This window comes from Dama dama, chromosome X (assembly GCF_033118175.1).
Source record: "Dama dama isolate Ldn47 chromosome X, ASM3311817v1, whole genome shotgun sequence".
Lineage (NCBI taxonomy): Eukaryota > Metazoa > Chordata > Mammalia > Artiodactyla > Cervidae > Dama > Dama dama.
In genome coordinates this window covers 95,405,217-95,418,053 of record NC_083714.1, presented here as the reverse complement: position 1 = coordinate 95,418,053, position 12,837 = coordinate 95,405,217, and the positions used below count along the sequence as shown (strand labels likewise).

General features: G+C 35.8%; 1 pseudogene; it reads right to left on the bottom strand.

The window, feature by feature from the left end:
- Positions 1-5,029: 5,029 nt before the first annotated feature.
- LOC133053318 (U2 spliceosomal RNA) lies at positions 5,030-5,152 on the bottom strand (annotated as a pseudogene).
- Positions 5,153-12,837: the final 7,685 nt, after the last annotated feature.

The window sequence follows — 12,837 nt, the reverse complement described above, 5'->3', positions numbered from 1 at the left end:
CATGTTGATTATTGTGTGTTTTAGCGAATTCCTACTTTGATTAATCCTGTATTGGATTCTGTGTGCTTCCTGGATTTGTTTTACTGTTTCTTTTCCCACACTAGAGTAGTTTTCATCCATTATGTCTTCAATATGTTCTTGGGTCCTTTTTCTCTTTCTGGGACTCCTAATTTGCAATGCTGGTGCATTTGACATTGTCCCAGAAGTTTCTTAAACTGTCCTCATTTATTTTCATTCTCTTTTCTTTATTCTGTTCTGCAGCAGTAATTTCCATCACTTTTTGTTCCAACTCACTGCTCTTTTCTTCTGCATCAATTATTCTGCTATTTATTCCTTCTAGTCTATTTTTCATTTTGGTTATTTTAGTCTTCAACTCTGTTTGGTTGTTCTTTATATTTTCTAATTCTTGCTAAAATTTTCTTATAGCCTGTCTTTCTGTAAATGCATCCTTTTCCTGAGTTCTTAGATCACATTTACAATCATTACTCTAAAATCTTTCTCAGATAGATTGTCTTCCTCCACTTTTCTCTTCTTCTGGATCATGTTCCTTGCCATCACATTTTGTTCAAATATCTATTGCATTTTTTTATGTGGTAGTTTATTTATATTTTTAACTTTGGAGAAGTGATTATGTATTGCAGTTGTTCACTCCCATCTTCTCACCTAATATCCAGGGACCATTTTGTACCAGGTTGGGTTCTGACATTTATTGGCAGATTCAGATCTGTAGAATGAAAGATCATAGTTTTCTCCTTTATGGTGTCTGCCCCATAATGTGTTAGGTTGCTCTAGAGATTTGTACTAGCATCCTGGTTGAAGGAGCTGGGGCCTGATCCATGGTGTTTGGAGCTGTGTTTTGGCCTTTTGGTGGGCAGAGCCATGTCAAGGAACATGTGTACAAGTTGTTTGTTCAGAAAAAAAATTTAGGTAGCTTGTCTGTTGATGGGTGGGGCTATGTTCTCACCATTTCATTTATTTGGCCTGATGTGTCCCAGCATTGGAACCTAAAGTTTATGGCTTGGGGCCTGGTCAAGGTGCTTATGATGAAGCAATATCTGCTACCAGGAAGAATTCACATAGGTAAATACTCCTTGATATATCTGCCACCAGATTTTATGACCCTGAGAGAGCTAGAGCTGCCCCTTGAGTCACCAGAAATTCCATCAAGACTATCAAGTAAGTCTGGCCAAGGCTCCTGTGAAGTCACTGCTTTTGCTCTGAGTCCTGGTATATATGAGACCTTTTGTGTACCCTCAAAGAGTGGAGAACATGGCATCCAGTCCCATCACTTCATGGCAAACAGATGAGTGAAAAATGGAAACAGTAGCAGATTTTATTTTCTTGGGCTTCAAAATCACTGCAGATGGTGACTACAACTGTGAAATTAAAAGACACTTGCTCTTTGGAAGTAAAGCTATGAAAAACCTATACAGCATATTAAAAAGCAGAGGCATCACTTTGCTTACAAAGGTCAATATAGTCAAAGCTATGGTTTTTCCAGTAGTCATGTGTGGATGTGAGAGTTGGACTATGAAGAATGCTGAACACCGAAAAATTGATGCTTTCTAACTATGGTGCTGAAGATGACTCTTGAGAGTCCATTGGACAGCAAGGAGATGAAACCAGTCATTCCTAAAAGAAATCAACCCTGAATATTCATTGGAAGGACTGATGCTGAAGCTGAAGTTCCAATACTTCAGCTACCTGATGAGAAGTGCCAACTCACTGGAAAAGACTCTGATGCTGGGAAAGGTTGAGAGCAGGAAAAGAGGGTGACAGAGAATGAGATGGTTAGATGACATCACAGACTCAATGGACATGAACTTGAGCAAACTCTGGAAGATAGTGAAAGACAGGGAAGACTGGCATGCTACAGCCCGTGGGGTCACAAAAAGTCAGACACGACTTAGCAACTGAACAACAACAAAGAGTGGAGTCTCTGTTTTCCCCAGTCCTGTGGAGCACTTGTGATCAATCTTCAGTGCCCTTCAAAACATCGTGATTTGGGGGTTCCTCCTCTTGATGCCAGACTTCTAGGTTGTGATGCTGGGCTCAGAGCAAAACTTCTGCAATATAATTATTCTCTAGCTTGATCATTGTCCACCCAACGTTATGGGACTTGACTAATTCCAAATGCACCTCTCCTACCATCTTTAGACTTAGAATATCTTTTTTGGTAAGTTCCAATATTTGTATAGATGGTTGTTTAGTAATTAGTTTTGATTTAGGTGTAGTCATATGAGGTGGTGAGCTCAAGGTCCTTATAGTCCACCATCTTGTTTCCCTTTCTTTGATCTACTTTTTTTGTTTGTTTGTTTTTGACATTTGATTCACATGCTACACAAGTCACCCATTTGAAGCAGATGGGTTAAAATATATTCACAGATATGTGCAATTATCACCACCATAAAACATTTTGGTCACTTTAAAAAAAGAAAAAAAAACTGGGAACCTTTAGCTATAATCTATTTAGTACACTGCATGTACGCATAACACACACAACACAAACACATAGACACACACCAGCACAAATATGTTAGCAACCACTAAACTAAATAATTTCTGTTTCTACGGCATCCTTATTCTGGATATTTTACATAAATGGAAGCACAATATGTTCTCTTTTGTTATTGGTTTCCTTCACTTAGGAGTGTTTTTTTTTCTCTTTTTTTTAACTTTCATCTGTGGTTCAGCATGTATCAGTACTTTATTTCCTTTTTATGGATGTATAATAATAATAATATTCCATTGCATGCCTATGCTGCTTTCATTCATTGGTAACTATTTATTTTTTCTACCTTTTGATGATTATTGATAATATTCCCATGATCATTCACATATAATTGTTTATGTGAACATAATTTTTTAATATTTTGGAAGAATATACTTAGATGTAAAATTACCTGACCATATATTAAATTTATGTTTGTTTGACAAACAATCAGACTGTGTTACAAAATGACTACATTATGTTTATTCCCACCAGCAATATATGAAATTTCTGATTTTTCCACTTCCTCACCAACACTTATTATTGCTATTTTTTTTAATTATATCCATTCTATAACCATCCTAGGGGGTGTGATTTGGTATTATATTGTGATTTTGAGTTACATTTCCCTGATGACTGATGATATCAAATATCCTTTTATGTACTTGTTAAGCTGTCTGTATACATTACTTGGAGAAGTGTCTATTCAGAGCCTCTGCCAGTTTTTAAACAGATTGTCTTTTTAACAAGTTATAATAATTCCTTATATATTCTGAATACAAGTCCTTTATAACACTTATGATTTGCAATTATTTTCTTCTATTCCATGGGTTGTCTTCTCACTTTGTTACTGGTGTCTTTTGAAGCACAAAATGTTTATTTTAATGAAGTCCAATTTATTTAATTTTTCTTTTATTCACATGTTTTGTTTTGTTTCTTTTTTGTTAAAAGCATTCCTAGGTATGAAGGCTTTGAGATTTTGAAAATTGATGTATACTTAATTTACAATGATATCTTAAATTCAAGTGTATAGGAAAAGAAATTCAGTCTATATGTATGTACATTCTTTTTCAGATTTTTTTTTGCATTTTAGCTTATTAAAAAATATTGAATATAATTTGCTGTGCTTAACAGTAGGTCCTTGTTTTTTTTTTTTTTTTTACTTATTTTATATATAGTGGTGTATATATGTTAATTCCATCTATCTAATTTATTTCTCCCTCAAAACCTCTTTGGAACCATAATTTCCTTTCTATGGTTGTGAATATATTTCATTTTTGTAAGTTTTGTAAGTTCCTTTGTATCACTTTTATAGATTACACATGTATGTGATATCATATGATATTTGTATTTGTCTGCCTTACTTCACTTAGTATGATAATCGGTAGGATCATCCATGCTACTGAAAATGACATTATTTCACATTATTTCATTCATTTTATGGATGAGTCATATATATATATGGCTTCAGTCATGTCTGACTCTATGCAACACTCTGGGCTGTAGCCCACCAGGCTCTTCTGTCCATGGGATTCTCCAGGCAAGAATACTGGAGTGGATTGCCATGCCTTTCTCCAGGGGATCTTCCAGGAACCAATATCTCCTACATTGCAGATGGATATGTTACTGCTGAGCCACTGGGAAAAGAGTTTATATATATATAAAGCTACAAATAATAAATGATGAAGCTGTGGAAAAAAAGGAATCATTTTATACTGCTGGTGAGAAGTAAATGTTGTTCAGCTACTATGGAGAACAGTATGGAGATTGCTTTAAAACTCAAAATAGAGTTACTATATGATCCTGCAAGCCCTCTTCTCAGCATATATCCAGAGAAAGTTATATTTCAAAAGGACACATAATGCTCAGTATTCATAGCAGCACTATTTACAGGAGTGACTTGGAAGCAGTCTAAATATACAATGATAGATGAATGGATAAAGACGATTATATATATATATATATATATATATATATATATATATATATATATGCATTATATTATATATACATATATATAGTTATCTTTCCCAGCACATCTGATTGTAGCAACTGCCTTTTCTCCATTGTGTTAGTTTTGCTTCTTTTGTTGTATATTAATTGAAGATAAGTGCATAAATTTTGGGGGGTAGTTTTTCTCCTGTTCCAATATCATAATCTTTTGATGACTGTAGTTTTGTAGTATAGTCTGAGGACAATACAGTTGATTCCCCCATCTCCATTCTTCTTTCTCAAGATTGCTTTGTCTACTCGTGGTCTTTTGAGTTTTCATACAAATTATGAATTTTTTTGTTCTAGTTCTGTGGAAAATATCACTGGTAGTTTGATAGGAATTGCATTCAATCTGTAGATTGCTTTGAGTAGTATAATCATTTTCACAATATTAATTCTTCCAACCCAGGAACATAGTATATCTCTCCATTTGTTTGTGCTAACTTTGGCTTCTTTCATAGGTGTCTTATAATTTTCTGCATACAAGTATTTTGTCTCTTGAGGTAGACTTATTCTTAGGTATTTTACTTTCTGTTGCAATGGTGAATGGGATTGTTTCCTTAGTTTCTCTTTCTGACTTTTTATTTTCAGTGTATAAGACTGCAAAGGATTTTAAACTGATAAGAACAGATACTACACTTGATCTTAGCCCAAAGGCCAAGAAGCATGTATGGATTTTATATTCTGTGACTTTACTATAGTCATTGATTTTTTGTTATTCAGTCACTCAATAGTGTCCAACTCTTTGTGACCCTATGTATTGCAGCACAGCAGATTTCCCTGTCCTTCACAGTCTCCTAGAGTTTGCTTGACCTCATGTCCATTGAATCAGTGATGTCATGCAACCATTTCATCCTCTGTCGTCCCCTTGTCTTCCTGCTGTCAATCTTTCCCAGCATCTGGGTTTCTTCCCATGAGTCAGCTCTTTGCAACAGCTAATGAAATTCACTGATTATCTCTAGTAATTTTCTGTGGCATCTTTGGGGTTTTCTGTGTATAATATCATGTCATCTGCAAACAGTGAGAATTTTGCTTCTTATTTTTTTAACCTGGATTCCTTTTCTTTCTTCTTCTTCTCTGATTACCATGGCTAGGACCCACAAAAATACGTTGAATAATAGTGGGGAGGGTGAGCACAATCTTTGTCCTGTTTCTGATCTTAGAGGAAGTGCTTTCAGTTTTTCACCATGGAAAATAATGTTTGCTGTGTGTTTGTCATATATGACCTTTATTATGTTGAGACAGTTTCCTTCTATGCCTACTTTCTGGAGAGTTTTTTTTTTTTTTATCATAAATATGTGCTGAATTTTGTCGAAAGTTTTCTCTGTATCAGTTTATATGATCATATGATTTTTATCTTTCAATTATTAACATGGTGTATGACTGATTTGCATATACTGATTAATCCTTACATCTCTGGGATAAATCCCACTTGATTATGGTGTATGATCCTTTTAATGTGTTGCTGGATTCTGTTTGCTAAAATTTTGTCGAGGATTTTTGCATCTATGTTCTTCAGTGATATTGGCCTGTAATTTACTTTTTCGTGGCCTCTTATCTGATTTTCGTATCAGGGATTATGTGGCCACATATAATGTGTTTGGGAGCTTTTTATCCCTGCAATTTTCTGGAAGAATTTGAGCAAGATAGATGTTAACTCTTTTCTAAACTTTTGGTACAATTTGCCTATTAAGCCATCTGGCACTAGGCTTCTGTTTTTGGAAGACTGACTTATTACAGTTTTGATTTCTGTGTTTGTGATTGATCTGTGCATATTTTGTATTTCTTCCAGGTTCAGTTTTGGAAGATTATACTTTTCTAAGATTTTTCCATTTCTTCCAGGTTACCCATTTTGTTGGCATGTAGTTCTTTAGTCTCTTTTGATCCTCTGTATTTCTGTGTTTTTTTGTTGTAACTTCTCCTTTTTTCATTTATAATTTTATTAACTTGGGTCTTTATTTTTCTTGATTTGTCTGGCTGATGCTCTTTAGAGACTAGGAAAAACCTACTAGCACCATGTTCCCTCTACCCATGGCTGCTGACTCCCCTCCATACCTTGGGCTGCCAGGGTCCCCTTGATCCAAGCAGCTGCACCACCTCCATGCCTGGTCTTCACTGGAGCAGACCCAATTTCTCCAGAGAAGCCTCAGGAGCAAACTCCTGTGGATGACCCACATACAGAGGTAGAGATAAAACCACAATTGATCTCCAGGGGCAAAGTGGCTAAGGAAGAGGGTCTAAAACTTTTTTGTTAGCTATGCAAGCTGCAGACTAAATCCACACAATCAACTAGGTAGACTCGGTGTTTATGGAACATATAAAAGGATAATGAGTATTCACATAAAAGAAAAACACCTAATTCTGGCAACCTTCAAAGCAACTACATGCAGGAGTAGCCCTGGATTAGAATCTGAGCTTCCCCCATAGCCGATGCAGAGAGCAGTCCAGTATTGGAGGACCTCCTTGGGAGATGGAGGTAATGCTACCACTCATATATATTGTTCTCCTTTTCTCCCACTTTCCCCCTTATTTTTTGTTTCCTTTTTCATATTGCTATCATGTTCCTTCTTTATTATTCCTTTAATTTTTATTTTTACCTACTTTTCCCATTTTTAAAATGTCTAATTTTTTTAATAATTTCATTTTTTTCTATTTTTAGAGTTTTAGTTGCCCCATTATTTTTTGCTCCGGTTTTTGTCTTTTATCTTTTCTCTTTAATCTCTCTTTCTTTCTCTTGGAAAGTGTGCAAGTTTCTTTGGGTAATCTTAGCTATTGAGTGTTGCTTTCATCATTAGACTTGGGGTTTTGTCTTCTGTCCTGTGAGGTCTGTGAAGTCTTGGTGCTACAGTAAGGTGTCAGGTCTGAAACCACAAGATAGGAGACCCGAGTAGGACTTTGGACCACAAGAGGAATCTCGACCTCATGGAACATTAACTGATGAGAGCTCTCCCAATGGCATCCATCTCAATATTAACACCAAGCCCCTCCCAAAGGCCAGAAAGCTCCAGTGCTGGATGCCTCATGACAAACCTCTTACAAAACAGAAACACAGTCCTGCCCATTGGCAAAAAGCCTACCCAAAGCCATATAAAGCCCATAGACACTCCAAAACAGACTACTTGTTCATGTCACTGCCCTTCAGAGAGACAAGATCCAGCACCATCCACCAGAGCACAGACAAGTCCTCCAAGTCAGGAAACCTTCACAAGGCACTGGTCCAAACTGACTCCCAGGTGGCATACTCCATAACTAAGAGGAACTACGACTCTCCAGCCTGCAGAAAGGAGATCCCAAACACAGTAAATTAAACAAAGTGAAGAGACAGAGAAACATGTAGCAGGTGAAGGAACATGGTAAAAACCGACAAGACCAAAAAATTGAAGAGGAAATAAGCAGAATACCTGAAAAAGAACTCAGAATAATGATAGTAGAGATGAGTCAAAATCTTGGGGGAAAAAATGGAAGTATAGATAAAGTAACAGGAAGTATGGATCAGGAACACACAAGAAATGTTTAACAAAAACATAGAATAATTAAATAATAGGCAATCAGCAATGAACAGCACAATAACTGAGATTAAAAATATGCTAGAGGGAAACAATAGCATACTAATCAAAGCAAAATAATAGATAAGTGAGCTGAAAGATAGAATAGTGGAAATAACTGAAGTAGAGCAGAATAAAGAATAAAGAGAAATGAGGACAGTCTCAGAGACGTCTGGGATAACATTAAGGATAACAACATTAGAATTATAGGGGTCCCAGAAGTATAGGACAAAAAGAAAGTGTATGCAAATATATCTGAGGATATTATACTTGAAAACTTCCCTAACTAGGGAAAGGAAATAGCCACGCAAATCCAGTAAGCCCAGAGTCTCCCATAGGAAAAACACAAGACACATATTAATCAAACTAATGAAAATTAAACACAAAGCATAAATATTAAAAGCATCAAGGAGACAGCCCCTTCAATAAATGGCGCTACATGTAAAAGAATGAAAGTAGAACACTTCCTAACCATACACAAAGATAAACTCAAAATGGATTAAAGACCTAAATTTAAGACCAGAAACTATAAAACTCCAAGAGGAAAACATAGGCAGAACACTAGATGACATAAAGCAAGATCCTCTATGACCCACCTTCTAGAGTAGAGTAATGGAAATATTAAAAAAAAAAGTAAACAAGTGGAACCTGATTAAACTTAAAAGCTTTTGCACAGCAAAGGAAACTATAAGCAAGGTGAAAAGACAACCCTCAGAATGGGAGACAATAATAGCCAATGAAACAAATGACAAAGGATTAATTTCTAAAACAAACAAGTAGCTCATACATCTCAATACCAGAAAAGCAAATAACCCAATCAAAAAGTGGAAAAAAGACCTAAACAGATATTTCTCCAAAGAAGACATGCAGATGACTAACAAACACATGAAAAGATGCTCAACATCACTCATTATTAGGGAAATGCAAATCAAAATTACAATGAGATACCACTTCATACAGGTCAGAATGGCCATAATTAAAAGGTCTACAAACAATAAATGCTGGAGAGGGTGTGGAGAAAAGGTAATGCTCTTGCACTGTTGGTGGGAATGTAAATTGATACAGCCACTATAGAAGGTGGTGTGGAGATTCCTTAAAATACTAGGAATAAAAGCACCATATGACCCAGCAATCCCACTCCTAGGCGTATACCCTGAGGAAACCAAAATTGAAAGAGACACATGTATCTCATTGTTCATTGCAGCACTATTTACAATAGCTAGAACATGGAAGCAACCTAGATGTCCATCAGCAGATGAATGGATAAAGAATTGTGGTACATATACACAATGGAATATTACTCAACCATTAAAAGGAATGCGTTTGTGTCAGTTCTAATGAAGTGGATGAACCTAGATCCTATTATACAGAGGGAAATAATCAGAAAAAGAAAGATAAATATCCTTTACTAATGCATATATATGTAATCTAGAAAAATGGTACTGAAGAATTTACTTACAGCCCAGCAATGGAGAAACAGACGTAGAGAATAGACTTATGGACATGGGGAGAGGGGAGGAGATGGTGAGATGTATGGAGAGAGTAACATGGTAACTTACATTACCATATATAAAATAGATAGCCATCGGGGATTTGCCATATGTCTCAGGAAACTCAAACAGGGGCTCTGTATCAGCCTAGAGGGGTGGGATGGGGAGGGAGGTGGGAGGGATATTTAAAAAGGAGGGGATATATGTATACCTATGGGTGATTCATGTTGAGGTTTGACAGAAAGCAACAAAATTCTGTAAAACAATTATCCTTCAATTTAAAAATAAAGACTTTTTTTTAAAGCAAGGAAAAGCAAAAAATAACATACAAGGAGACTCCCCATAAGGCTAACAGATGATGTTTCAACAGAAACACTGCAGGTCAGAAGGGAGTGGCAAGATACATTTCAAGTGATGAAAGTAAAAAGCCTACAACCAAATTACTCTAACCAGCAAGGACTTTATTCAGATTCAAAGGAGAAATCAAATGCTTTACAGACAAGCAAAATTTAAGAGAAATCAGCACCACCAAACCAGATTTACAACAAATGCTAAAGGAATTTCTCTGGACAGGAAATATAAGAGAAACAAAAGCAAAACAATAAAGTAAATGGTAAAAGGATTATACATATCAATAATTACTTAAATATAAATGGATTAAATGCTCCAACCAAAAGACATAGATTGACTGAATGGATATAAAAAAAGATCCCTATATATGCTGTCTAAAAGAGACCCACCTCAGACCTAGGGACACACAACACTGAAAGTGCGGGCTGGAAAAATATATTCCATGCAAATGGAAATCAAAAGAAAGTTGGAGTAGTAATATTTATATCAGATAAAATAGACATTAAAATAAAGGTTGTCACAACAGAGAAGAATGGACACTACATGATGATCAAGAATTCAATCCATGAAGACTATATAATTATAAATATATATGTACCCAACATAGGGGCACCTCAATGCATAAGGCAAATCCTGACAACTATTAAAGGGAGATTTGACAGTTACACAGTAAGAGTGGGGGACTTTAATACCCCACTCACACCAAGGGATAGAGCATCCAGACAGAAAATTAGTAATGAAACGCAAGCCTTTAAATGAACGATTGGACCAGTTGGACCTAATTGATATCTACAAGGCATTTAATAAAAAAACAGTAGATTTAACTTTTTTTTTTTTTTTCCCTCAAGCACACATGGAAATTTCTCCAGGATAGAAAACATCTTGGGCCACAAATCCAGACTTGGTAAGTTTAAATTTAAAAAAATTGAAATCATTTCAAGCATCTTTTCTAACTACAGTGCTATAATATTAGACATAAATTACAGGGGAAAAGCAACAAAAAACACAAACACGTGGAGGCTAAACAGTATGCTTCTGAACAACCAACAGATCACTGAAGAAATAATAAAGAAAATCAAAGTATACTGCAAAACAAATGACCATGAGAACATGACAACTCAGAACTTATCACTTCAGTTCAGTCGCTCAGTCATGTCTGACTCTTTGCGACCCCATGAACTGCAGCACGCCAGGCCTCCCTGTCTATCACCAACTCCTGGAGTCCATCCAAACCCATTTTCATTGAGTCGGTGATGCCATCCAACCATCTTATCCTCTGACACCTCCTCCCCCTGCCCTCAATCTTTCCCAGCATCAGGGCCTTTTCAAATGAGTCAACTCTTTGCATCAGGTGGCCAAAGTATTGGAGTTTCAGCTTCAACATTAGTTCTTCCAATGAACACCCAGGACTGATCTCCTTTAGGATGGACTGGCTGGATCTCCTTGCAGTCCAAGGGACCCTCAAGAGTCTTCTCTCAGAACTTATAGGATGCACTAAAAGCAGTCTTAAGAGGAATTTGATAGCAATGCAAGCCTACCTCAAGAATCAAGAAAAACATTGAATATCCTAACCTTATACCTAAAGCAACTAGAAAAAGAAGACCAAAAACTCCAAAGTTTGTAGAAGGAAAGAAATAATAAAAATCAGAGCATAAGTAAATGAAAACAAATTAAGAAGACAATAGCAAAGATCAATAAAACTAAAAGCTGGCTCTTTGAGAACATTAAAAAATGGACAAAACATTAGCTTTGGTGTTTTTGATAGAATTGTTCACATCATTTTATTTTGAATGGCTTATTGCAAGTCTGTAGAATTACAATTTATTTTTAATGTTGATCTTGTAACCTGTAATTTTGCTGAAGCCATTTATTAGTTTTTCATTTTGGTTTATACTTTTCTACCACAGAATTTTTATTTGAAAATTTTAATTTCTTCCCTTCTACTATATTTTTGAGATGTTATCATTATATCTTACTTCAATTCTTTACACATGGCTTTCTATAGCTCATTAAATATATTTATTAGAGCTACTTTGAAGTCTTTGTATTGTTTGCCATAAAATATTTTCTGTTGCCTACTTTTTCCTTTGTTTATGAGACACTCTAATCTTATTCTTTTCTATGTCATTTTTGTTGTTTATACTTGAGTGTTTTAGATAGTATATGTAACCAATTCTGTATACTGATACCACACCCCCATAACCCAGCCAAATTGTTGGTTTTGTTTATTTGTTTATTGACTAATTTGAATTAATCTTGCATATACCATTTCTCCTGGAGCATATTGCCTCTGATATCTCTGCTCAAAATTTCCCCTCTTTTAAATTTTTTAGCTGGTTACATAGGTTTTGTCTCTATACCAGCCTAAAGTACTTATTGGTCAAAGTTACCAATGCAGCCTAAGCTATCTTGTCAGTTAAATTTCTATCCTTTACTATTTTATATGTGTGTATGTTGCCTGGAGGATTCTATCACAGTTCAGAGAATTTACTTTTTTGTTCCAAATTCAGCCATGGAACTGTAGTTTGGAAGTTTGCTCCCTTATTGTCCCAGAGGGGACACAGGTACAGCCTTGGGTTGTACACAAACTTCCAGACTATCAGGGATGAGTGTAATGGTACTTTTAGACCTGACTTTCTAGGAGTAACTCTTGTGTCAGAGAATCTTATTGTTCATTCATTCAGTGTTTAATTATAGGCTGTATTTAAACCCCTATAAAGCTTTTTCACTGTCTTAATGGGTCTGTGTGTGGCTGGGGAATGCTTTCAAGTGGGCATCCTGTCCCTTTCTGATTGCTCCTGTGTGGGTACAGCTTAGAGGATACATACAACCATTCAATAGTCAGAGTTAATTGTGCTTCCATCAGAATTTTCCTTATTTGTCTCTTTCTCTGATTTTCAATATTAAACTTCTGACTACCCTGCTCTTTTTTCTTTTAATCAGGAAGCTACCAGCCTCCACTTAATTG